Source organism: Equus przewalskii, chromosome 3, assembly GCF_037783145.1.
Source record: "Equus przewalskii isolate Varuska chromosome 3, EquPr2, whole genome shotgun sequence".
Lineage (NCBI taxonomy): Eukaryota > Metazoa > Chordata > Mammalia > Perissodactyla > Equidae > Equus > Equus przewalskii.
In genome coordinates, this window is record NC_091833.1 from 57,211,526 (window position 1) to 57,237,208 (window position 25,683).

At 39.9% G+C, this 25,683-nt stretch overlaps 1 long non-coding RNA gene across 3 annotated transcripts in view; it reads right to left on the reverse strand.

The window, feature by feature from the left end:
• Positions 1-25,683, reverse strand: part of LOC139082292 (uncharacterized) — a 312,080-nt gene that overhangs the window by 88,892 nt on the left and 197,505 nt on the right. Inside the window, exons 8-9 of one of the 3 annotated variants that reach the window (XR_011538145.1) lie at positions 12,614-12,705; positions 7,320-7,944 (exon numbers count right to left, since the gene is read on the reverse strand). This is a non-coding gene — a long non-coding RNA (uncharacterized lncRNA). Of the gene's footprint in view, positions 1-6,901; positions 7,945-12,613; positions 12,706-25,683 lie in introns of those variants that run through there. The other 2 variants (XR_011538143.1, XR_011538144.1) reach the window with 2 other exon arrangements.

Genomic DNA, 25,683 nt, shown 5'->3' on the forward strand with positions numbered 1-25,683 from the left:
TGGTGCTGGCGTCCATGCAGTGGCTTTAATACATTCTCTATGTTCAGAGAGGGAAAATGTTACAGCCACAAGAACTAGACTTGGATGCCAGAAAAGTTCATTTCTTACCTACACCTAGATAATTCCTGTAAAGACATCCTGGAATAAAAGCTCCGTGGGGTCAGGGACTTTGTACCCCACTGTTTCCAGAGAGTCTAGAAAAGGGCTGGCATATAGTAGAAGCTCAATAAATATTTGTTCCATGATTGGCTAAATGAGTGAGTCCAAAGCATTTAATTAAAGTATTATAGAATAAAATCAAGGTTTATCCTTAGCTCTAGGAATTTTTAGGCAGTTAAGCATATAATAGATAAAATATTTATCTTCTGTCTACAGAGCTGCTATTGGCACCAGTTATTGAAAAGCACTTTATTATTCTTTCTCGGCATAAATTCATCCATTAGAATGATGAGTGAAGTGCTCATTAGTCAACCTGACTACTAAAAGTGGTAGAGGTTAGCTCACTCAAAGCCTGACCTTTCCAAACATTTTGCTTCTTAAAAAAAAAAAAAAAATAGAGAACACTTCCCTCCCTAATCTTGCCTCTTTGATCCTCTGGTTAATTGGGGAGCCATCTCTCTTTTAACTTTCCGAAATATTGCAGAGTATTTTCAGTAAATGTCACCATAAATTGAAAGTGACACTAACATGGTAGATGTGTTTCATTTTCTGATCACGAGTAAGGAACTTAGTCATTGCTCTTGTGCTCCCCTATTAGTATTGATTTTCCAAGTTGATAATGGATGGCGGAAAAAGACTCATTTAAACATTCTCACCCTTTGGCCTTACCAGGAGCTTAATTGTTGCCATGAATATGTGACAGAGATTTTTTAATACCTTAAAAATAAACATTTATGCTGCTATTCTGATTGTGCCCTCATTATTCTCATATTTAATACTGCAGAAATGATGAATTTAGTATGCTGGCGAAGCAAGGGAAAAACCAATAGGTCCGTGATTGCTCACCTCCTTCACCAGTAGGACACTTTCTGTCCCAGTAGTTATCACTTGTGACTCTGGATACGTCATTTAATTTCTCTGATCCTTGGTTTTGTCTCTAAAATTGGGATATTATCTAGCTCATGGAATTTCTGAAAGGATTATTTCAGAGAATACCTGAAATGACTTCACTGAAGACATGTCTAAGTATTCCCATTCAGGGGCTTTATCTGGGGTATGTGGCAAAATTATGAGAGTATCGGCAGATGAGCCTTAACAAAAGAACCACATTTTAGAAAATCAGTCCTATGCTAGGCACAGATTGAAGTGGCCAAACGTCTCACACACTAACTTCAACTCTAGGTTTTAGTGTAAAAGCAGTATCGTCCTAAGTTAAGTGTTTTAACCTATTTCTTCTTTCAAAAGCAGGCAAAACAAGAGGACACAGAATCAGGCGCAAGTGACATAGCTTCAAGTCAGCAGCACAAGGTCAGAGACTAATAAACTACACGACTGTTAACTAAGAAACTTAACTATAATGTGCCCCTGGAGTAAAATTCTTCCTTAATGGAAACCACCTTACGGTCTTTCAGTCTCCTTCCTGTTCACCCTAGTCAATCATGACCACAGCGTGTGTAATTTCTTCCTGGAACTTTCTAAAGAGTGAAGGAGAATCTCTCAAACTGGACTTAATTTTCTTCTCCAAACCTTCCAGGCAAGGGCACAGAGTCCACCAGCGGCTAGACAGCAGTGCCCGGGCTGCACCAGCCACGCACCCCACTCTGGGCAAGCGCGCAGACAGCAGGAATATCCCGGATGTGAGCCCCGGCAGGCACCTCTCCAGCCACCTCATCTTTGCTTTTACGGAGGAGAAAACTGATGACCAGAGCAGGGGGCACAGGTCGTCACAGACAGAATCCGGCCTCAAACGCACAACGTCCACAGCAAGTAGGAATACATTCCAGGCAAGCAGAAAAGAATTCTGACTTCACCCACTTATAATATGAGGGAAAACAGGTTACATAAACTATAAATTTCTGAACTCATAAATATTTTGCACTTTTAGAGAAAACATACGTGGTCCATATATATTCTCTTATCATATTTTATAATTATAATTCCTTTTATTACTGTAACACACCTCGGTTTTTTTTTCAAGAATAGAGTTTTGTAATTTTATTCTTTCACCTGAAGCAATAAATTCCATTCTTTCATCTTCAACAATTTAAAGAACATATACACACTCAAAATCACCATGAAATACTCTCATCACCCTTTGTGGTATGCTCCTGTGATTGCATTTGCCCTGGGTTTCTGACTGGTACTGAACCAAAGAAATGTTTCCTTCCGTTTCCCGAGGAAGGACTGTTTTATCATGACAACCTCAGTATTTTCCCCCATTCTCCTGCCTTACGCAAGAGGGTCGAAAGGATTTAGACCATTGTGAGGTCAAACAGGGAAGAGTAGACAACAGCTCTGCTGAAATGGTATTTGCAAACCACTGTATACGTTTGTGGACTACCTCTGGAGAACAACACCCCTGCCCAGAGCTTTAGAAAGAATGCAGTCAGTAACACGATAAAATGGAAACACACTTCAAAACAAATATTCTTGGATCACTTCCTTAAAATTACTTTACCATATTTTATTTTTAACCTTCAGAGTTCTGGCTTGGAAGAGGGGTTAAACAACTTTCCCAATGTCAAGCGGCAGAATTTCCCTCTCTTCTAAGTAATTATTATAGATGACTGCTACTTCTCTACTGAAAATGACTTGAAAGCAAAAAACAAACAAAAAACCCAAGAATATGGAAGATTACATGTGAAAAAATATCAAAATCCTATACTTTTAAAACCATGAAATAAATATCAAGAGTTTTCAAACTTGTTTGAATGATCATATCGTCCTTACCTCAGTATAAAATCTGTCAGTGAATTCCATCTGCATTTAGAGTAAGAGCCCAGCGCCTGCAATGGTTGTGACAATCTGAACACTGCAGCCCCAACTCTTCCCCCGTCTCCCGCCCAGCCCTGACTATCCCTCTTGCTCTCTAGGCTCCAGTCCATGGGCCTTCTTTCAATTTCAGGAATCCCCCAAGCCCTTTCTGCCTTAGGGCCTTCACGCAGGCTCTGCTTTCTTCCTGGAATGCTTGCTTTCATTCTGTGCACGGCAGGCTCCTTATCCTTCACACTCTAGCCTGAACATCCAATCAGAGAAATCCTTCTGACCGTCTAGTCTAAAGCAGACCTCCATCAACCAACTACCACCAAAGTTATTCTCTCTTAGCACTCAGTTCTTTTGTTTTGTGGCACTCATCACAAAGCTATGCGTATGTGTGTGTGTGTTTATTGTGCATCTTCCCCACTAAACTTGAAGTCCCATGAGACAGGGACCATGCCTCTGCTGTACACAATGCACCCCGTACCTAGCACAGCACATAAAGCACATGGTAAGCACTCAATAAATATTTGTTGGATGAATAGGCGCTCTCCATGACCTATGATTACCCTTCTTAATATACTTCTCCAGAATAATGGAGATAGGACATCCTCTGAACTATTCTCTAGGCCTTATATCAAATTAGTAAAATGAACATTTGAAAATATCCAATAGTAATACTGACTTAGTAATACTTATATTCTGTGAAGAAGTTAAATATTCTGAATTTAACATCGGTATCATATGTTTTCCCAAACTACACAATTGATAAATAGTATTTGCCAGTTTCCTAATACATATATCAGATTCATTTCATCCATTTTGCAAGTGAAAAATGTTCTTGATTCAAAGACATGCCTAACCATTAAATAGGGACAAAACTAAGAATAAAACAGGTTTTGACTATAGTCAAATTTCTGGGCCATGGCAGCTAGCAAACGAGATTTAAAATTCATTATAAACTTTAAATTAGAAATATTTCTAAATATTATTGTTCCAAATACGTGTTGATTCATTTGTCTCTAGTTTTGCTCAGTTTTACTTTTCCTGTTCAACTCAGATGCTGAGAACATCTTCCATCAATAAGAACAATCGGATCAGACTAGATCCAAAAGTTATTAATCCTCCCCCCATGATACTAATGTCTACATCTCTGTAATGTTTTATCTGGTTATTAGCATAGTTATTATGAACCTGGTCCCAAGTAGAATGAGGCAAGTAATAACCTTTGCCTCTTATCTCATTTGAGGGAAATTATTTTTCCCAGGAACCTAAACTGCCTATAAGAGATAATTTACTTCAAAGGAACAATTTACTACCAGGAAGATACATCCTAAACTCAACTTTCTACAGGATAATCTGACCTATTCTTATTATTACTAAAAATATAAAAGTCTCATGGGATACAAAACAGAATTAAACTTGATACAAACCCACTTAAGAGAAACAATTATGTTAACTTCGTTTTCATACTATTAATATTAATTGCACTCCTCAAGTGAGCTTATGCCTGTCCACTCTCTAAGAACAGTAGAGCACTGAGCCTCCATTTTCAATTTATGTATAAAAGGACATTTCCTTCCCCTAAAATGCACATTTCCTTCTTCAGCTTGGTATTTCTTTTCATGTTTGTGTCATTCTTCTTTTGAGGTAAAGTAGAAAAGGGAGAGGGTCCTACAGCTCAGTTAAGAAAGAAGAGAACAGAGGAGGGGCTCAGGAGGTAACAGGTGAGATGCCCTCTTCTGGACCAAGTTCTATCTTTGGTTCAGATACTCTCACAAGAAAAATAAAATTCAACCAAAAAGATAAAATGTGATCCACTCCCAAAGCATTATGAGCTGAAGACAAAGTTTCTTCCAATTATAAACACTCAATGACTTGGTAAAAAATAAAAATTTATACACGCACACACATATACATACATATACAGTGTTCATATTTTATAATTCAAAAAAATTAAAATAAGGTGTATCTTTGATGCAACAACTTAATTTCTTACTTGAGGATAGAGATTAAAATTACTACTTAAGGGCCAGCCCCGTGGCCGAGTGGTTAAGTTCACACACTCTGCTTCGGTGGCCCAGGGTTTCACTGGTTCGGATCCTGGGTGCGGACATGGCACTACTGGTTAGGCCACGCTGAGGCAGCGTTCCACATGCCACAACTAGAAGGACCCACAACTAAAAGTATACAACTATGTACTGGGGGGATTTGGGGAGAAAAAGCAGAAAAAAAGATTGGCAACAATTGTTAGCTCAGGTGCCAATCTTTAAAAAAAATAAAATTACTACTTAAGTGACTATATAATGGACCGTACAGATGTCCATTAATATAGGAAGACTCCCTGAGAGAACAATAGAATACCGGGTACCACAACCTAGGGTAGACTCAACAGAGAACTTCCTGATCATATGAACTTCCTGATCATATGTGTACAATAACAGTCCATAACTAAAATAAAAAATGTAATCTTTTGTCCTCGGGATATTTATGGAAAAATAATAGCATTGGCCTGCCCAGATGACTTTTGGAGATTTTGGAAGCTTCCCAAATGATATCTAATTATGGGTATTGTTTACATAACATTAATATGTGCACTGTGATGGCTAATTTTATGTGTGAACTTGGCTGTGCCACAGTATCCAAATATTTGGTCAAACATTATTCTGGATGTTTCTGTGAAGGTATTTTGGATAAGATGAACATTTAAAATGATGTATTTTGAATCAAGCAGATTACTCTCCAGAATGTGGGTGGGCACCGTCCAATCAGTTGAAGGCCTTTTGTTTTGAAGAAGAAGAAGACTAGCCCTGAGCTAACATCTGCTGCCAATCCTCTTTTTGCTGAGGAAGACTGGCCCTGAGCTAACATCCGTGCCCATCTTCCTCTACTTTATATGTGGGACGCCTGCCACAGCATGGCTTGCCAAGTGGTGCCATGCCTGCACCCAGGATCTGAATGGCGCACCCCAGGCCACCAAAACGAAACGTGCGAACTTAACCTCTGTGCCACTGGGGGCCGGCCCCATGACGGCCTTATAGAACAATCCTGACCTCTCCCTAGAAAGAAAGAATTCTGCCAGCAGACTGCCTTTGGACTCAAACTGCAACTCTTTCCTGAGTCTCCAGTCTGCCAGCCTCCCCAACAGATTTTGGACTTGCCAAGCTTTCATAATCATGTATGTCAAACCCTTAAAATAAATCTCTCCATATACATATACACATTCCATTGGTTCTGTTTCTCTGGAGAACCCTAATACATGCACAAACACAAAAACTGATCCATTAGCATCTATTTTAGATCTACTTTTATATCTGATTTTTAGAGCTTATCTCCATTTTATCACGTAATATCACTGCAGCTTCACAAAGACTTGAGGTCAAAACCAGCAGGCTCTGGAGAGCTACGTGTGCTTATTTTTTAATGAAACCAGTTGGTGGAGACAACTTTGTCATTTGATTCCTTTTCATTTTACTTGTGGCAAGGTCAGTTCACATGGACCTTGTCTGTCCAAAAGGCAGATGGCTCCTGAACCCTGGAAAGGAAAGACTCCATAAAAGATGGGCAAAGTAGCTCTGTGGTGAGGATATTTTCCTTCTAGCTCCTCGATCAGAGACAGCAGCAGGAGCAGCTGGAATTAGGGGAAAGGACAACTCTAGCCCCAGTAAGAGCCTTAGATGTAGTTTCTATTGTCAGGCAAAACGCTGTTGGCTGAATTCATGTGAACTCACATTACATTCGATATATAAAAAGGAGCGAGGGAAAAATCATAAGAGAGAGGAATAACGGTGGAGCTGATTTTTTACAGCAGTTACCTCTGAAAAAGCTGCGTGCACAGTCTATTGAGCATTGTGGCCAGAACTCCCAGCTTCAAGGTCTCCATGTCACAGATGGTTTATCAGGAGAAAAATGATAATGGCTGAAAACTGCATGGGTTTTTATTGTTAATAGGGGCAAGGAAAGGAACAGACTGATACACTACGAATAATGAAAACATCATTCTCATTGTTATCCAGCACAAATTACAGATGAAACAAACTGCTCACTTCAGGTAAAACGGCTGTTGAAATAAAAAGTTTTATGATTTTTAAGGACAAAGGAAGAAGGAGACCTGACTCTTATCCCCACAACTCTCTGCATCTGTGCTTTTGAAGGCTACTTAGTTAATGTCAGATGTCATTATCCAGGGAAGAGGAAAGGGCGTAACTTGGGAATTTCTCTTACTGCCTCGTAATGCACACAATCAACCATCTTTGGCTCTTTTTTGCTGCTGGTAGAAATATATCCATTGAGAACATTATGTAATTGGGCACATAAGCTATTTGATGCCAAAAAGTATTTGCAAGGACCACGCCTGAGATAAGAATGCCCTTGACTTTGGGTATGGGGTATTCGGGGCTCACCTCTCTTCAAGACTGACCGTAGTCAAGAATTTTAGAGGCAGAATTTGTGTCCAGCATTCAGCAGGAAACTGTTCCAGCAAACCCACACGGGCAGCGTATGACTTCTCAGACACACCAGAGGGTCACCTGCCAGCGATGATGCGCTCCAAGAAGAAATGATTTTCCCTTTCCTTCAAGAAGAATCTGTCTTAATTTAAAGAAATGGAATCATTCTATTTGTTTAAATATTCCTTACTTGTTCAGGAAAAAAAAAGAGAGAGACAGCAGTTAGTTCCTTTGGTACGTTATTCGCATTGGGCTAACAGTCTATTTCAGCTCTTTTGTCTGTTTGAGTTCCTGGATACCTTCTGCTTTTATGGAAATTATCACACACATTGTTCGCATGGTGACTAATGTGATTTTTTCCTTATTTAGAATCCACAGATGTTTTATACCATCTTTGTTAATGTACATCTTGATTTATGTCATACTTGATGTTTCAAAGCTAAGGAGGCAACTGCTAAATGAGCTGATGCATCCAGATGTAACGCCGTCATGGTAATTTTGCTTCTAAAGCAGGCTGGAGTTTTTAGATACAGACATTTTCATTGCTTTCTCTGGTCTCTCTGTAGCAGTGGCTGGGAAACTGTAAGGAGAAAGAACCACAGCAGGGAACAACCTTCATACTCTCTCCCTGAGACTTCAAATTGTTCCCAGTGATCCACAACATAGGATCCTCACCTGGGCTCTCAAAGACGTGGAGCCCCAGGTAGTGTAGGAATAGCATTAGAAAACTGTTTCCCCCCCTCCTTTCACCCTTCTAACAAACACCTTAGCTTCAAGAACGTGTTGCGTTTAATAAACATGTAAGCAGACACCAATAGTTTCAGAATGTCTAATTATCAGAAAAATTGCCCCATCTTCTTTGAAAAAATTTCAACTAACTTTTCTTTAAAACCTGATCATTTTATCTCAAAATCCTGTTCTATCTAATTCACAATGATCATGAGAGGTTCCCTTAATTTCTAAAGAGATTGTTCTTCACATAAGCTTTCGGCGCCTAAATGCTGAGAAGGAATCAGAGCTGGTAAAAGGTGGGCAGCACAAGAGCCCAGGGCCGGCCAGAGAGACTAGTGGATAGGGGTCTCCCTCCCCCTACTTCTCCAAGGCTTCCCTTACCCTCCCATCTCCTCTAAGAGCTGTGGCCCTAGGAGACCCCTCCAGAGTAGCTCAAGGGCATCACTGTCATTCCCGACCTCCTAAACTTCAATGGCTCTTTCTAGCTCAGGGGCCAGCCTAGACATCAAGGCCCTGAAAATATCTCACTTGACCTTATAAGTAACACAGCTGGTAAAAGTAAATAAAGCTTAAGTAAGTTTATGTTCTCATTGTCCTCAGAACTCACCAATGCCCACCTCCTTGCCTCTCTCTAGGCTCCCTTCCCTCCTGCCTTTTTACCCTCCCCCACTTGGATACCTTCTCCTTCTTCCTCTGTATTCTCAGTTGTCTCATTCCTCTTGACTACCTCAAGCTCTCATTTTCTGTGACATTCTCGAATAATTGCAGACTACAGCGATTGCTCCTTTCCAAACTCCTAGAGACTTTATTTTCTGCTGTATTTGTCTGGGTTCTTAATCATATCATGAGTAGTTTATTAAGCTAGTACTTATTGAACATCTACTATGTACCAGGCACTGTTCTATGTCTTAGAGATGAAATAATGAACAAGACAGATAAGCTTATCCAGTTTCAGTATACCTCATACTTGTTTCTCCATCTCCCAGAGAGATTACAAAATGTGATACCAACAAGGAGTATCACTAGAGAGTCCAGTTCAATACCTAGTGGACTGAATCACTGGAGACTGGCACTGCAGCATATCAATGTCAGCTGTACTCCTCATACTTCTTGTTCCATTCTTCTCACAAATCTTTCACCATGCCTTTTCATCTAAGCCTTAGGCTCATATAATTATACCAACCAAAAATACAATACATTGTTCTGTCTCTTATTGGGAAAAATAAAAAAACTAACTTCAAAATCTCCTTTTCTTTTCACCCACAAAAGTATTTCTATCTTGGATTGCTAAAGTTTCCATATTGGTGTAGCTTTACTATATTCTGTGAGCTAAGAGAGCAGGAAGCGTGGTCTTGTGGATGGAGAGGAATGAAGTGTGGAGTCAAGAGACAGCCATTCTGGTTGAAGTCCTGCCAAACTTGAGTTATTTCAACTCTCTGTGCCTCAACTTTCTTAACTATAAGATAAGGGTTGAACAAGATTGCCTCTAATGTCCCTTTCAAACCTACTAGTACTATAATTACGCTATAATTACTACTTTATTTCTCTATGATTATTATGAAACTGCCCAACTCATTCTGATTTATTGTTTTCAGTATTAGGAATTAGGAGCAAGCTACGGTGTTTTTTTGTTTGGTTTGCTTTTGCACATACTTTTAAATATCCTTCCTAAATAATTAATTGAATACCACTTCCCAATAAAAATTTAATAAATATCAACTAGTAATGAAGTTGATGACTGTGTTAGTCAGGGTTCTCCAGAGAAACAGAACCACAGGAGATAGACAAGACAGATAGATAGATAGATAGATAGATAGATAGATAGATAGATAGATAGAGAAAGAGATTTATTATTTGATTATAGAGGTTGAGAAGTCCCAAAATTTGTTGTCTGCAAGCTGGAGAACCAGTAAAGCCAGTGGTGTAATTCAGAGTCCAAAGGCTCAAGAACCAGGAAAACTGATGTCCGAGGGCAGGAGAAGGCAGACGTCCCAGCTCAAGCAAGGAAAGCAAATGAGCCCTTTTTCTGCCTTTTTTGTTCTATTTGGGCCCTCAACAGATTGGATCATGGTGAGATCACATTGGTGAGGGTGATCTCCTTTGCTCAGTAGACCAATTAGAATGTTAATCTCTTCTGGAAACACCCTCACAGACTCGCCTAAAAATAATGTTTTTCCAGCTATGTGGGCATCCCTTAGCCCAGTAAAGTTGACACAGAAAATTAACCACCACAATTACTGTGCTTCCACTAGCCCATATGCTTAGATCCATCAACACTTAGAGATATGGTCTGAACAAGTGATATTAATAGATGTCCCATCCTTGGCATTTGGGAAGGAGTGCTTATTATAATACGACTCTTCCCCCAAGGAGTGAAAATATTAGACTTTCAACTCCTCCCTCTTTTAAAAGTTCTTCACAAGTATGTGCCAGAAAGTCTTCTATTACTTCACCAGAGTACCTGAAAATGTTTCCTAAATTATCCTGAAACCTTCTAAATCAGTGTGGAGCATGAAGGCCAAATGGGGAGAACTTGGGAGTCATGTTTGATTCCTCTTTCTCTCTACCCCACATCCAATCTGTCCACAAATTCTAATGGCTCTACCCTCCACATGTAGAATCTGACCACTTCTCACCACCTCCACAGTTGCCACCATGATCCAAGCCATAGTAATCTCTCACTTGGATTATTGAAACACCCTCCTTGCCTTACTTTCAGTCTTTTACCCTTAGGATCTGGTCTTAACACCAAAGAGAGTGATCTTTTAAAAATATAAATCATATTATGTCACTCCTCTGCCTCTCAAGTTTCTGGCTCACAATAGTTGCTCTAACAGTTGGCTTACAATGATGCTTCCAGTTTCCAGGTATCAGTGTCAACTCAAACCTTGTGGGCAACAGTCATTAAGATGTCTAGATACTCCCATTTACCTAGGATAGAGTTACTTGAGTAAACTGCCACGAGTCTCTTTTAAGAAGGACTGGGGGAATGATTACCATGCCTCCCTCTGGGGATACAGCATCTCCTTCAGTACATGCATTCTGGGTCTGTAAATGGGCTCAGGTCTAGAAACTGGGCAAAGTATTGCACCTTTTTATTGAGGTAACTGCCCTCAGCCTCTTGGGTATACATTCCCATCTTTTGATTATATAAATTAAGTAATACACTTGTTAACTGTCCACTTATTCTGCCCTTATGGACACTGTGGTCAACATGGAGATAGCTCTTAGATCCTCTTCAAACAAGGACTTGTTGCCCCAGCTGCTGGATTAAGTCAGTTGGCAGCCTTCAGGCATCCTTTAACTTTGACATTATATCCTTTCAATTTCTGATGATTATGAGCTACTACATAGCCTCATTGTTTTGGAATCCTATTATTTCCAACGCTATTAGTCAGCCCAGTTCACAAAGGCATCTCCTTCAGCCCTGTGCTACAGAGGGCAGCCACAACTGAACTTCTAAGTGATGCTGGTACCTATCTCATTAGTATATCATCAGTCTCTCCCATGGGACACAGTCTTCTGGTGGGTTTTCCAGTCTTAAATAATATATCTACTCTACTATGCACACTTCTCTGAGCCTTTTTATTTCTGAGAGCTGCCTGCCAGAAGACTTTCTCGAGGCAGCAGTCCCTCATTTCCAAAGGAGGATCTGTGTAGTCCATCACAGCATCTCCTTCATCACTTAACTAAGATTGTAATGCTGCTAAGTGATAACCTGCATCTGGAGACGAGGCCAGCAGTCTGATTCAGAACTCATGCCCTTATCACTATTTAGGAATATCAGAGAAGCATTCACATGGAGACAGTTTCTAGTCTTTCATCCTGAAGTTAAAGAAAGGGTCTTTGGGAGAGGCTAGAAGAGCCAGGGGTCACTCTTCACTAGTGTCTATCAATGCTTCTAAATCTAGGGTAGGGCAAAGGACATGGATAGCTGGAAAAAGCTGCCACAGGTAATTCTAATAACCTTTGTCCCCACCAGAGTTGAGAATCCCTGTGTAGATGGAGAAGCTGTCAAGGAAACATTCTTGAAATAAGCTTTGAGTGTTGTTCATTTTCATCATGTGTTTAAATAAAGCTCCTCTGCGCAGACAACCAGAGACTTGAAAAAAAATCCACAAAATAAATAGCTTCTTGGCCTCTGTAAGGAAGTGTTTAAAGCATTTAATTAAACTGCCAAATGTATTCAAAGATAAAATTTCTTTTTATTTTCCTAAAATAGGTTAATACGTAGTTTTGCAACACAACTAGGAGTCAGTAATTTTTTTTTTAAAAAGCTAGTTTTAAGAATGATTCAAGGAAGTTGTTCCAATGTCAGGAAATGGATCTTCTGAGGGAAATTTGTATTATTAAGAGATAGCATTTTCCCACTAATTTATTTCATTTTATATTCTATAGAGCAGTCATGAAATCATTGACACCTCTTTTCCAATGTTTAGGTGATAAAACTACAGATTGTGACTCAGAATGAAGGAATTTAAATTCAAGGCACAACTGCCAAGCTCCTGATTTCATACCTTTTTCTGCCAATTTTATTACTTTATATTTTTAGTAGTGTTCATATTCTTCTCAGTGTCCTAAGTTTCTGAACCTGATCAACTTTCTACACCTGTAAAGAGAAAAGAGTAGAAATAAATAAGGAAACTAATAATTAATGCATACTTACTTGACTTTGTCCTAGGCACTTTCCCACATAGGATCTCCAAAGAGCAGATCAACAAAATGTTATTTGTATTATTTTTTTGTAATTCACTTAATCATCATTTGCTAAGTATTACTAAATACACATCCCAGAAGGAGGAGAGAAGAAATCTAAGATTAAATGTTGATCATGGGGGCTGGCCCCGTGGCCGAGTGGTTAAGTTCGCGCGCTCCGCTGCAGGCGGCCCAGTGTTTCGTTGGTTCGAATCCTGGGCGCGGACATGGCACTGCTCATCAAACCACGCTGAGGCAGCGTCCCATATGCCACAACTAGAAGGACGCACAACGAAGAATATACAACTATGTACTGGGGGGCTTTGGGGAGAAAAAGGAAAAAATAAAATCTTTAAAAAAAAAAAAAATTTTGATCATGGATAAGCCACAAGTAAATAATCTATGAATGGATAGTAACATTTTCACTAAAATTATAATATCTATGTCACCTTATCCAACAGAGGTGCTATGTTCACATTAAAATAATCCCTGATTTCATCCCACATCCATATCAGATGCTTCAGTACCTGTACCTCACCCTTCATGGCTTTTACTATATAACTACATAATTACTGCTTGTTTACTTGCTCATATTTTATCTACAGTCTAGATTCTAGATTGTAAATATCTAGATATTATATACCAAGAGTACAGACTGTTTCCAGTGCCAAGCATTATACTAGCCACATAGGAACATAACAGATATTTATTGGTTGAATGAATGAACCAACTTTAAAAGGATGTTTCACACCTTAGGTTTCAGTCAATGCTATACTATTTAAATATTCCATCAGAATAATCTCAATTAGTCAATAATATTTTTCTTGTATTTACCCAAAAGAAGTGTTTTTTTTAGTATTCATATTATGTTTTTTAAAAAATTCCTTCTACTAGAAGTCTCATAGATCACAGAGGTAAAAATATTAAGAGGGGAAAACAGAGGAAAAGGAGAGCCTGGCAATAATAAAAGAAAAGTGCTATGCTTTATTTTCTTGAAAAGATAAATTTCCTCAAGTTTTCTTGATCTTTTCCTAGGCCTTCATATCCAACCTTCCCACCAATGACAAAAAGACTCCCTTAACAAAGCCCATGGCATTGAGCCAAAATGCAAAGTCCATTCTGATCTCAGGGTCCTTGCACACTCTTGTCTCAGCGTTCACGTGATTGGCTCCTTTCAGTCTTCGTGTCTCAGCTAAATGTGTCTCCTTAAAGAGCCCTTCCTGAATGTTCTCTCTCAGTTGGTTCCCCAATGATTTCTTTTTCTTCCGTGCACATAATATTATTTATAATTATAAATTCACTAATGTGTCTGTTTGTTCACTGTTCCTTATCCACACCCAACTAACTTCCGTGATGACAGGGGCCACATTTGTCGTATTTACCTTTGGCTCTCCAGCACCCATGGCAATACCCAATACATAGTAAACACTCAAAAAAAGTTGAATTATGTTGAAAAATGATAGCTATATTTAGTATTATTTACATTATATGTATTTATTTATGACTCTAAGCTTTTGTGAGGAGAACAGAGTAGATTTATAGAAAGAGAAAAGGATTAAGCATAGCTGGTCTCTTAAACTTCGGTTTAGGGATACCAAGGTGTGCATCCCAAGAGATGGAAAGCCATGTGGTAGCAGGACTGGCAACACAATTTGTGAGGCCCAGTGATAATTGAAACTATAGATTCTTTGTTAAAAAATTACTAAGAATTTCAAGATGGCAACAACAGAGCATTAACCTAAGCAGGGGGTCCTTCTGAGTGCAGGGCCCTGTGCAACTGCACAGGTCACATGCCCATGATGCTGGCTATGGGTGGAAGCCATATTGTATTTTATGATCTAGCATTGCTCAGCATCACTTCTGCTGCATTCTGTTCACTGAGGTAGTCCACCCAAATCTAAGAGGAAGAGAAATAACTCCACATCTTCTTGGGAGTGACCATGATCTGGAAGAGCATGTAGGACTAGAAATATCACTATGGCCATTTCTGAAAATACAGTTCTACCAGATGTTTGCTACAAATGACTGATTCACCTTTGGAGAACAGAAACGTGTCAAATTTGGAAAATTCATACTGACAACAACTGTAATAGCCACCATACACATAGGGAACTTTCTCTATGTGGGGTGCTGACTGAGCACTTTAGAGACATCAGCTCATTTAATCCCCATGACTCTCCATTTAGCAGATGCAGTGCTATCATCCCTGTTACAGAGCTGATGTCACAGAGAGGTGGAAAGGGATCATATAGCTAATAAGCAACAGAACAGGGAACTGATCAGGTCTGATGCTAAGAGTGCTTCTCAACGTTCAGTGTTGTTGAAGTGAATTTCCCATGAGACAAATCTTGATAGCACTGTGCTCTTCCCCTGTTTCCTACCACCAGGTGATACTCTGAGGGTTAGCTCTAGTGGGCACCTTATAGGTTGTCTCAAAAGCTCATAATTTCTCTTTCTCTGGTGACTCCCCATCCCTCCATCCTCACAGTACGCATGTTCATCTGACTGATTCCAATGCCCTGGCTATACAGGAAAATAACTGGAAGAGAGTTGCACCCCTGGAATGGAAGGCAGGAAGAGAGAGAGAGAGGCAGATTAGGATTTGTTGATTTGGTCTATCTTCAAGGTCTGGACCTGAAATATACAAATCTGGGCACTGGGTATGCTCGATTTTCTATATTATGTTATGAGGAGAACAGAGTAGATTTATAGAAAGAGAAAAGGATTAAGTGGGTAGAGAGAGCAAGACAGGAAAGAGAAAGAGAGTACCAACAACTTTCATATCGATTTTATCAGTCTACTCTTGAGGCCCACCTATGTCCCTGCTCCTGAAATATCTACATGTTGTTGGGATCCACTTTCATATTTTGCTATTGTTGGCCTAAGTAGTTCTCCACTATTTGCTAGCAAAATAATCCCAACACATACAGGTAAAATAACAGCTTGCCTCAACTAATAGAGAGCAAATTCTAGAAACAGCCAATGGGCTTCCCAAATAAAAAGATATAAAATAACTTTATAGTTTTTCAAGGGCTCTATAAATTATGGGGGCAAATCCAAGTTACTTCTAGGCAATAACTAAGATTCTATGTTAGCAATTAGATGGAATGGACACCTCATCACCACGATTATGGAAAAAAAGTACATCCAAGCTAATCAATCTAAGCTGTTTTAGTCTGCTTTCAGAATTTTAAAGAAAAAATTTTACCTCTGCAAAAGAGATTTTCATCCACTATCTCCAGTCCATTTAGAGGTGAGGTGAGAAGATGAATTATATATATTTTCAATTTTTCCAGGTTTTTGAAAAGAAGAACATTTGGTGAACTCTGCTTCTCCGCCCTCCCCCAGCTCACTCACTTCAATTACTGATTCATTATCCATTTCTACATATAATTCATAGTGGCTCTGGCATCCCTGGAGAACATTCCAGCATATGTCAACAGTGCTTCCTCCAAGTTCTGAGCAGAGGGAGAGTAGACGAAAAGCTGGACTCCTGTCTCAAGAGCCTTGCTCTCCTTCTCTCGTGCTCCTCCACCTAGGGCCTCCATCCTCTTCATTTGGGGAGCTATTTCCCAAGCCTGTAGTTTAGGGTAGGGGGGGATGGGAGGAGGGGCTCGGATTCTGGTGAACAGCTGGGGCCCATCACTTCTCATTGCAGGTCTTGGGGAGATGTGGTTGACAGAGTGATGCACAGAGCCTGTCCCAGTTAATGACTTCACCATTCTCCATCATTATCCCCATCATTAGGAAATTAGGAGGACAGAAGGTATTTACTGTAAACCTGCCACCTCCCAAGGAGAGATAAATAGAAACTGATAAATGGGCTCTTCTGGTGCTGTTCATCTATTAACCTTCTGCTTCCCAGCTCCGGCATATGCATGCCATCCTGCCATTAATATCCAGTAATTGGCATGGCAGCGGGCAATATCATCATACCTTTAGTGTGAGCATTCCCTCTGTGTGGTGTGCCTGCACAAGCACACAATTATATTCATAATGAAGCTTTGCTAAACAGTCCAGTTGAAAGACATTAGGCAGTTGTTCCCCAGTCATAACACCAGCCTCCCACAGTCATTCAGAGCTTAACTCTTCACTAGCCTGGGCACTGGATGCCTGCTATTGCTAATCTTTCTGCTGACTTTGCACGAATTCTAGTCTATTCCTTAAAGGTATACTCTTTGTTTTTGTTTTGTTTTTCTAACAGCTTCTCTAACTCTGTGTTCCTTGGGAGCAAAGGCAAAGTCAGCCAATGAATGATTTGGAACCACCTTATCAGGTTGACTGCCTGGCATGAGGGCAAAATGGAGTTTCATCCATGTTGTGGCCACTGGTGACCACCCAGGGGCAATGCCCCTCATTCATCACCAGTCAAGAGCCAAGCTGTTTAGCAGTGTTTCCCAGAGATTTTGTGTTCTTTGTGCATTCCTAGATGATAAGAGGGAGAAAGGATGTATCTCATCAAATTCAGCCTCTGTATGATAATAGAGCAGAAAGGAGGGTAATGACCTTGGTGTCTTATATCAGGAAGACATCATCCTCAATGTTCATCTGCTAAAAATTCTCAGGGATCTTGAAGGAGCATGACTCCCAGGAGATTCTGGAAGAGTTTACAAAAAATCGAGGCCCACAAAGAGAGCCACCTCATTCTGTTATCCATCTGCTCACACTGTGGCTGCAAAATGAACATTTGGTCTCTGCTTCCCTGACCTATTTCTTCCCAAGTTACACGCCAGTGTTTACTATGAAGACTTTACAACAGTGACTGCAGTGGGCAGACTGTTTCACAGGATGAAACATGAAAAGCAAAGATGAGTAATCTCTTAAAGCATAGGGCACATTCTATGAAATGAATTGAGCTGGCCCTAAACATGGCCCTGAGGGGTGAAAAAAAAAAAAGACAGTTGCAAGGCAGGAGGTGAGGTTGGGGAGAGGTAATATCAGCAAAGAGATAAAAAGCAATAAAAAGACCAACGAGAAGAAAATGACATGACAATCTTATTACTGGTGTTCAGGAACCATAGCCTCTCTGTCAGAAAAATACCAGATCACCCATTTGAGAACTTCATAAAACTAAATGATCAATAGATTATAGCTCTGGCCCTCCTTCCACACGGCATAAAACAAATAATAATATCTCCAATAAATATAACAAATAGGGCAATCTTTCCCATTTCCTGCAGACCCCTGACAGACCATGCTATAGGATCTTTTCATTTCCTCTTTAGGAGGATACTAAGCAGCTTGCCAGACTTCCAGTCAGGCACAGCCTCTCCAGCTGTCCTCCAAGCATCCACCTTTAACTACAGAATCTGGATAGAGCTGGACGGCCTGGCACTCCTGGAGGCTTTCATTCCACAGAAATACCTGGGGGGCAAAAGCTCCATCAGTCAGCCTTCTATTAACTAAAACTCTCCAGGTGCTGGCACCGGCACACACCTCTAGTATAAAGATCAACAATATCTGTCTTGATCGTCCAATGACAGGTTAAGAGATTGATATGAATTCTGCCTCTTTGTCACCATTCCTGATTTCCATCTGCCTTTGGATTTTTGCAAAGTTCTTTCACGTTCTCCCTTATGGTTCACAAAAGAGTGCAATGCAGTCCTCAAGAGATGGTCTTACGGTTCCTACTATACAGTGACTTTCCCAGGTCACATAGCTAGGATGGAGTCTTCCTTCTTTTTCAGGGCCGCTGTGTTCCCAAGGGCAGCAGGCACCATTCACACTGGATTGTATGAGACCAGCACTCCTGCGGCACTTCACAACACTGCTGCCCTAACAAGCAGCACCGAATAGTGAAAACAGGAAGGGCTTTGGAATCAGGGATCTGGGTTTGTCACTTACTAGCTGCATTACCCCAGATAAATTTTTTTATTATTGAGTTCATAATAGTTTACATCAATGTGAGATTTCAGTTGTACATTATTTCTTGACTGTCACCACATAAGTGCTCCCCTTTACCCCCTGTGCCCCCCCAACCCCCTTCCCCTGGTAACCACTGAACTGTTTTCTTTGTCCACGTGTTTGTTTATATGCCACATATCAGTGAAATCATCTGGGGTTTGTCTTTCTCAGACTGGCTTATTTCGCTTAGCATAGTTCCCTCTACGTCCTTCCATGTGATTGCAAATGGGATGAATTTGTCTTTTTTTCTGGCTGAGTAGTATTCCACTGTGTGTATATATATATATATATATATATATATATATATATATATATATATCACATCTTCTTTATCCAATCATTGGTCTATGGGCACTTGGGTTTCTTCCATGTCTTGGCTATTGTGAATAGTGCTACAATGAACGTAGGGGTGCATATGTTATTTTGGATTGTTGATTTCAAGTTGTTTGGGTAGATACCCAGTAGTGGGACAGCTGAGTCATATGGTAGTTCTATTTTTAGTTTTTTGAGGAATCTCCATACTGTTTTCCATAGTGGTTGCACCAGTTTGCACTCCCACCAGCAGTGTGTGAGGGTTCCCTTCTCTCTATACCCTCTCCAACATTTGTTATTTTTAGTCTTAGTGATTACAGCCATTTTAACAGGCGTAAGGTGGTATCTTAGTGTAGTTCTGATTTGCATTTCCCTGATGATTAGTGATGCTGAACATCTTTTCATATGTTTATTGGCCATCTGTATACCTTCTTTGGAAAAATGTCTGTTCATCTCCTCTGCCCACTTTTTTTTTTTTTTTGAGGAAGATTAGCCCTGAGCTAACTACTGCCAATCTTCCTCTTTTTGCTGAGGAAGACTGGCCCTGAGCTAACAATAATGCCTATCTTCCTCCATTTTATACATGGGACACCTACCACAGCATGGGTTTTTGCCAAGCGGTGCCATGTTCGCACCCAGGATCGGAACCCACGAACCCCAGGCCGCCGAGAAACGGAATGTGTGAACTTAACCCCTGTGCCACCAAGCCGGCCCCCTACTCTGCCCACTTTTTGATCGGGTTGTTTGCTTTCTTATTGTTCAGTTATGTGAGTTCCTTATATATTATGGAGATTAACACCTTGTCAGATATATGATTTGCAAATACTTTCTTCCAATTGGTGGGTTGTCTCTTCGTTTTGATCCTAGTTTCTTTTGCGAGGCAGAAGCTCTTTGTCTGATGAATTCCCACTTGTTTATTTTTTCTTTTGTTTCCCTTGTCTAAGAGGACACTGTATTTGAAAAGATCCTTTTTAGTTCAATGTCAAAGAGTGTACTACCAATATTATCTTCTAGGAGTTTTATAGTTTCAGGACGTATCTTCAAGTCTTTGATCCATTTTGAGTTTATTTTTGTGTACGGTGTGAGATAGTGGTCTACCTTCATTCTTTTGCATGTGGCTGTCCAGTTTTCCCAGGGCCATTTATTGAAGAGACTGTCTTTTCTCCAGTGTATGTTCTTAGCTCCTTTGTCAAAGATTAGCTGTCCGTAGATGTGTGGTTTTTTTCTGGGCTTTCAGTTCTGAACCATTGATCCATGTGCCTGTTTTTGTACCAGTACCATGTCATTTTGGTCACTATGGCTTTGTAGTACATTTTGAAGTCAGGGATTGTGATACCTCCAGCTTTGTTCTTTTTTCTCAGGATTCCCTTAGCAATTCAGGGTCTTTGATTGCCCCATATGAATTTTAGTATTCTTTGCTCTATTTCCGTGAGAATGTCATTGGGATTCTGATAGGGATTGCATTGAATCTGTACATTGCTTTGGGTAGTATGGACATTTTAACTATGTTTATTCTTCCAATACACGTGCATGGAATCTCTTTCCATCTCTTTAAGTCATTATCAATTTCTCTCAGTAATGTCTTATAGTTTTCATTGTATAAGTCCCTCACCTCCTTGGTTAAATTTATTCCTAGGTACTTTATTTTTTTAGTTGCGATTGCAAATGGAATTATATTCTTGAGTTCTCTTTCTGTAAGTTCATTATTGGAGTATAGAAAAGCAACTGATTTTTGTAAATTGACTCTCTACCCTGCAACTTTACTGTAGTTTTTAATTATTTCTATTAGTTTTCTAATGGATTTTTTGGGGTTTTCTATATATAAGATCATGTCATCTGCAAACAGTGAGAGTTTCACTTCTTCACTCCCTATTTGGATTCCTTTTATTCCTTTCTCTTGCTTCATTGCTCTGGCCAAACCCTCCAGTACTATGTTGAAAAAGAGTGGTGATAGTGGGCATCCTTTTCTTGTTCGTGTTCTCAGGGGGACGGAACTCAGTTTTTGCCCATTGAGTATGATATTGGCTGTGGGTTTGTCATATATGACCTTATTATGTTGAGGTAATTTCCTTCTATCTCCATTTTGTTAAGAGTTTTTATCATAAATCGCTGTTGGGTCTTGTCAAATGCTTTCTCTGCATCTATTGAGATGATCACGTGGTTTTTATTCCTCAATTTGTTGATGTGGTGTATCACATTGATTGATTTGTGGATGTTGAACCATCCGTGTGTCCCTGGTATGAATACCACTGGATCATGATGTATGATCCTTTTGACGTATTGATGAATTCAGGTTGCCAAAATTTTATTGAGCATTTTTGCATTTATGTTCATCAGCAATATTGGCCTGTAGTTCTTTTTTGTGGTGTCCTTGCCAGGCTTTGGTATCAGAGTGAAGTTGGCCTTGTAGAATGTGTTAGGAAGTGTTCCTTCCTCCCTAACTTTTTGGAATAGCTTGAAAAGGATAGGTATTAGATCCTCTCTGAAAGTTTGGTAGAATTCCCCAGGAAAACCATCTGGTCCTGGGGTTTTATTCTTTGGGATGCTTTTGATTGCTGTTTCAATCTCTTTCCTAGTGAGTGATCTATTCGGATTGTCTGTTTCTTCTTGACTCAGCTTTGGGAGGTTGTAAGAGTCTAAGAATTTATCCATTTCCTCTAGATTATTCATTTTGTTAGAATATAGTTTTTGGTAGTATTCTCTTATAATCCGTTGTATTTCTGTGGAGTCTGTTGTTATTTCTCCTCTTCCATTTCTGATTTTTTTTATTTGAGCTTTCTCTCTTTTTTTCTTTGTAAGTCTGGCTAGGGGTCTGTCAGTTTTATTTATCTTCTCAAAGAACCAGCTCTTTGTTTCATTGATCCTTTCTACTGCCTTTTTTGTTTCAATAGCATTTATTTCTGCTCTGATTTTTATTATTTCTCTCCTTCTGCTGACTTTGAGCTTTGTTTGTTCTTCTTTTTCTAATTCAGTTAGGTGTAATTTGAGATTGCTTATTTGGGATTTTTCTTGTTTGTTTAGGTGTGCCTGTATTGTGATGAATTTCCCTCTTTTTTCTGTTGTTTTAGGAAGATTAGCCCTGAGCTAACATCTGTCAATCCTCCTCTTTTTTTTTTCTTTTTTTTTTGCTAAGGAAGACTGGCCCTGAGCTAACATCTTCCTCTATTTTCTATGTGGGACGCCTACCACAGCATGGCTTGCCAAGCAGTGCCATGTCCACACCAGGACTTGAACTGGCAAACCCTGGGCCGCCAAAGTGGAATGTGTGCACTTAACTGCTGAGCCACAGGGCCGGCCCCTGAATTTCCCTCTTAATACAGATTTTGCTGCATCCCATATGAGTTGGTATGGAATGTTATCATTTTCATTTGTCTCCAGATATTTTTTGATTTGTTCTTTAATTTCTTCAATGATCCATTGCTTGTTCAATGGCATATTGTTTAGTTTTCACATCTCTGTCCCTTTCTCAGCTTTTTTCTTGTAATTAATTTCTAGCTTTATAGCTTTATATTTGGAAAAGATGCTTGTTCTTATTTCAATTTTTTTAAATTTATAGAGGCTTGCCTTATTTCCCAACATATGGTCTATCCTTGAGAATGTCCCATGCACATTTCAGAATAATGTGTATTCTGCTGTTTTGGATAGAGTGTTCTATATATGTCTATTAAGTCCAACTGTTTTAGCTTTTTGTTCAGTTCCACTGTTTCCTTGTTGATTTTCTGTCTGGATGATCTCTCCAATGATGTGAGTGGGGTGTTGAGGTCCTCTACTATTATTGTGTTATTTTTAATATCTTCTTTTAGGTTTGTTAATAGTTGCTTTATGAACTTTGGTGCTCCTATGTTGGGTGCATAGATAGTTATAAGCATTATTTCTTCTTGATGGACTGTCCCTTTGATCATTATATATTGCCCCTCTTTGTCTCTCTTTACCTGCCTTATCTTGAAGTCTACTTTGTCTGATATAAGTATTGTGACACCTGCATTTGGTTGCCATTAGCTTGGAGTATTGTCTTCTACCCCTTCGCTCTGAGCCTGTATTTGTCATTGGAGCCGAGATGTGCTTCCTGGAGGCAACAAATTATTGGATCTTGTTCTTTAATCCATCTTGCCATTCTGTGTCTTTTTATTGGAGAGTTCAACCCATTTACATTGAGAGTGATTATTGATGTATGAGGGCTTAATGCTGTCATTATTTCACTCGTTTTCTGGTTTTCCTGCATTTCCTTTGTTTCTCATCCTGTGTGTTTTGGTCTACCTATTGAATTATGCAGTTTCTTATGCTGTGTTTCTTTGTTTTTTCCTTGTTTATTTTTTGTGTCTCTGTTCTGCTTTTTAGTTTAGTGGCTACCCAAAAGTTTGTATTCAGAATCTCCTGTATAACATAGTCCATTTTCTGATGGCCTCCTATTTCCTTACTCTAAACTGATTCAATCCCTATCCTCCTCCCCTCCTAAGCTATTGTTCTTATATCTTATTCCAACTTGTGTTGTGAGTTTTTGGTTAAAGTGACAAGACTATCTTTGTTTTTTGTGTTTTTCTTCCTTTTAGCCTAATGCTATAATTGAATATTTGCTATCCTATTCTCATTCTGTCTATCTATTTGTCTCCTTACTCTGTGTTTTGTGACCCCTTTCTTCCTTTTTTTCTTTTTGCAGGTATGAGGGCCTTCTTGAGGATTTCTTGTGTGGGGAGGGGAGAGTGTCTTATGGCTACAAAGTCCCTTAGCTTTTGTTTGTCTGGGAAAGATTTAATTTCTCCCTCATATCTGAAGGATATTTTTGCTGGATAGAGTATTCTTGGCTGAAGCTTTTATCTTTTAAAGTTTTGAATATGTCATTCCATTCTCTCCTAGCTTGTAAGGTTTCTGCAGAGAAATCTGCTGAAAGTCTGATAGAGGTTCTTTTGTAGGTTATTTACTTCTGCCTTGCTGCCCTGAGTATTCTTTCTGTCATTCATTTTTGCAAGTTTTACTACTATATGTCTTGCAGTAGGTCTTTCTACATTGACAAATTTAGGATATCTGGAAGCTTCCTCCACACACATTTCCCTCTCATTCCCTAGATTTGGGAAGTTCTCTGCTATTATTTCTTTGAGCATGTTTTCTGCTCCATTCTCCCTCTCTTTTGAGGAAGATTAGCCCTGAGCTAACTACTGCCAGTCCTCCTCCTTTTTGCTGAGGAAGTCTGGCCCTGAGCTAACATCTGTGCCCATCTTCCTCTACTTTACATGTGGGATGCCTACCACAGCATGGCGTTTGCCAAGTGGTGCCATGTCCACACCCAGGATCCGAACTGGTGAACCCCAGGCCACTAAGAAGCAGGATGTGCAAACTTAACCGCTGCACCACCAGGCTGGCCCCTTCACCTTCTTTAATATCTATAATTCTTATGTTGCATTTCCTCATGGAGTCGGATATTTCTCAGAGACTTTGTTCATTTCTTTTTAGTCTCAGTTCTCTCTCCTCCTCTGTCTGGAGCAATTCAACATGTCTATCTTTGATTATGCTGATTTGCTCCTCTATGGTGTCCACATGAGCATTCAGGGAATCCATATTTTGCTTTATCTCTTCCATTGTGTCTTTTCATCTCTAATATTTCTGATTGATTCTTCTTTATAGTTTCAATCTTTTTTGTGAAGTAGCTCCTGAACTCATTGATTTGTTTCTCTGTATTTCCTTTTACCTCATTCAGTCTTTTAATGATAGCTACTTTGAATTCATTGTCATTTAGTTTACTTATTTCTGTGACCTCAGGACTGAGTTCTGGGTGCTTGTCACTTTCTCTCTGGTCTGGAGATTTGATGAAGTGCCTGATGTTAGTAGAATGGGACTTTCCCATTCTGATATTATTCGGTTGCAGTTACAGCCTATCTCCACTGGGTGGGGGTCTGAGCCCTCTACCTTCAGCTGAGATGGTGTCGTGTGGGTTGGGGGAGGGGCACTTTCTCCTGTGTGCAGTCCGAGGTTTTCTCCATCAGCTCTCGCTATCTGGTCTCTTGGGGTCTTGCTTTGATGAGGTCACCCTGAATGAAAGCTTTCGTCCCATTAGAGGGCCTCCCTCTAGGCAGCAAGGGGCCCAGGGAGTCCTGGGTGATCCCGTGGATGCACAACTCCTGCCCATCTCCTTCCCTCACAGAGCCTCCCACGGCAGCAACCACAGTCTTTAGGGAAGCAAGTGAAGTTCTTTCTTACCCGGTTCCAGCTCCTCTGAGGGGGGTTCCAGCCTCTCCGCCCTCCATCGTGTGGCCGTCATGACTCTCCAAGGATTTTTGTGCAGTTAGGGTATTTTCCGTTGGAATATGGTTGCTCCTTTTTGTTGTATGTTGGAGGGGAGAGAGTCCCGGGCAAGTTCATTCCACCATGAGACTGATGTCACACCCCAGATAATTTTTAAATTTCTATGAATTTTAGTCTCCTTGTCTGTGAAATGGGGTGATGATAATAAGAATTCCTACAGCATAGACATGTTATGTTAATATATGCCAGACTACAAAAAACACTTTCTAGAGCATTTCCCTCTCTGTCTTCCCCTCCTCTTCCATATTATAAACATTTTACCATATTGCCTCTTTAGTCCAGGAAAGTTTAATGTAAATATACTTTGCAATATTCTAGCTCTTGGGAAATAAGTAAACTATACAACCTAATGGTGACTCTCCTTTTAAGTGGAATAACA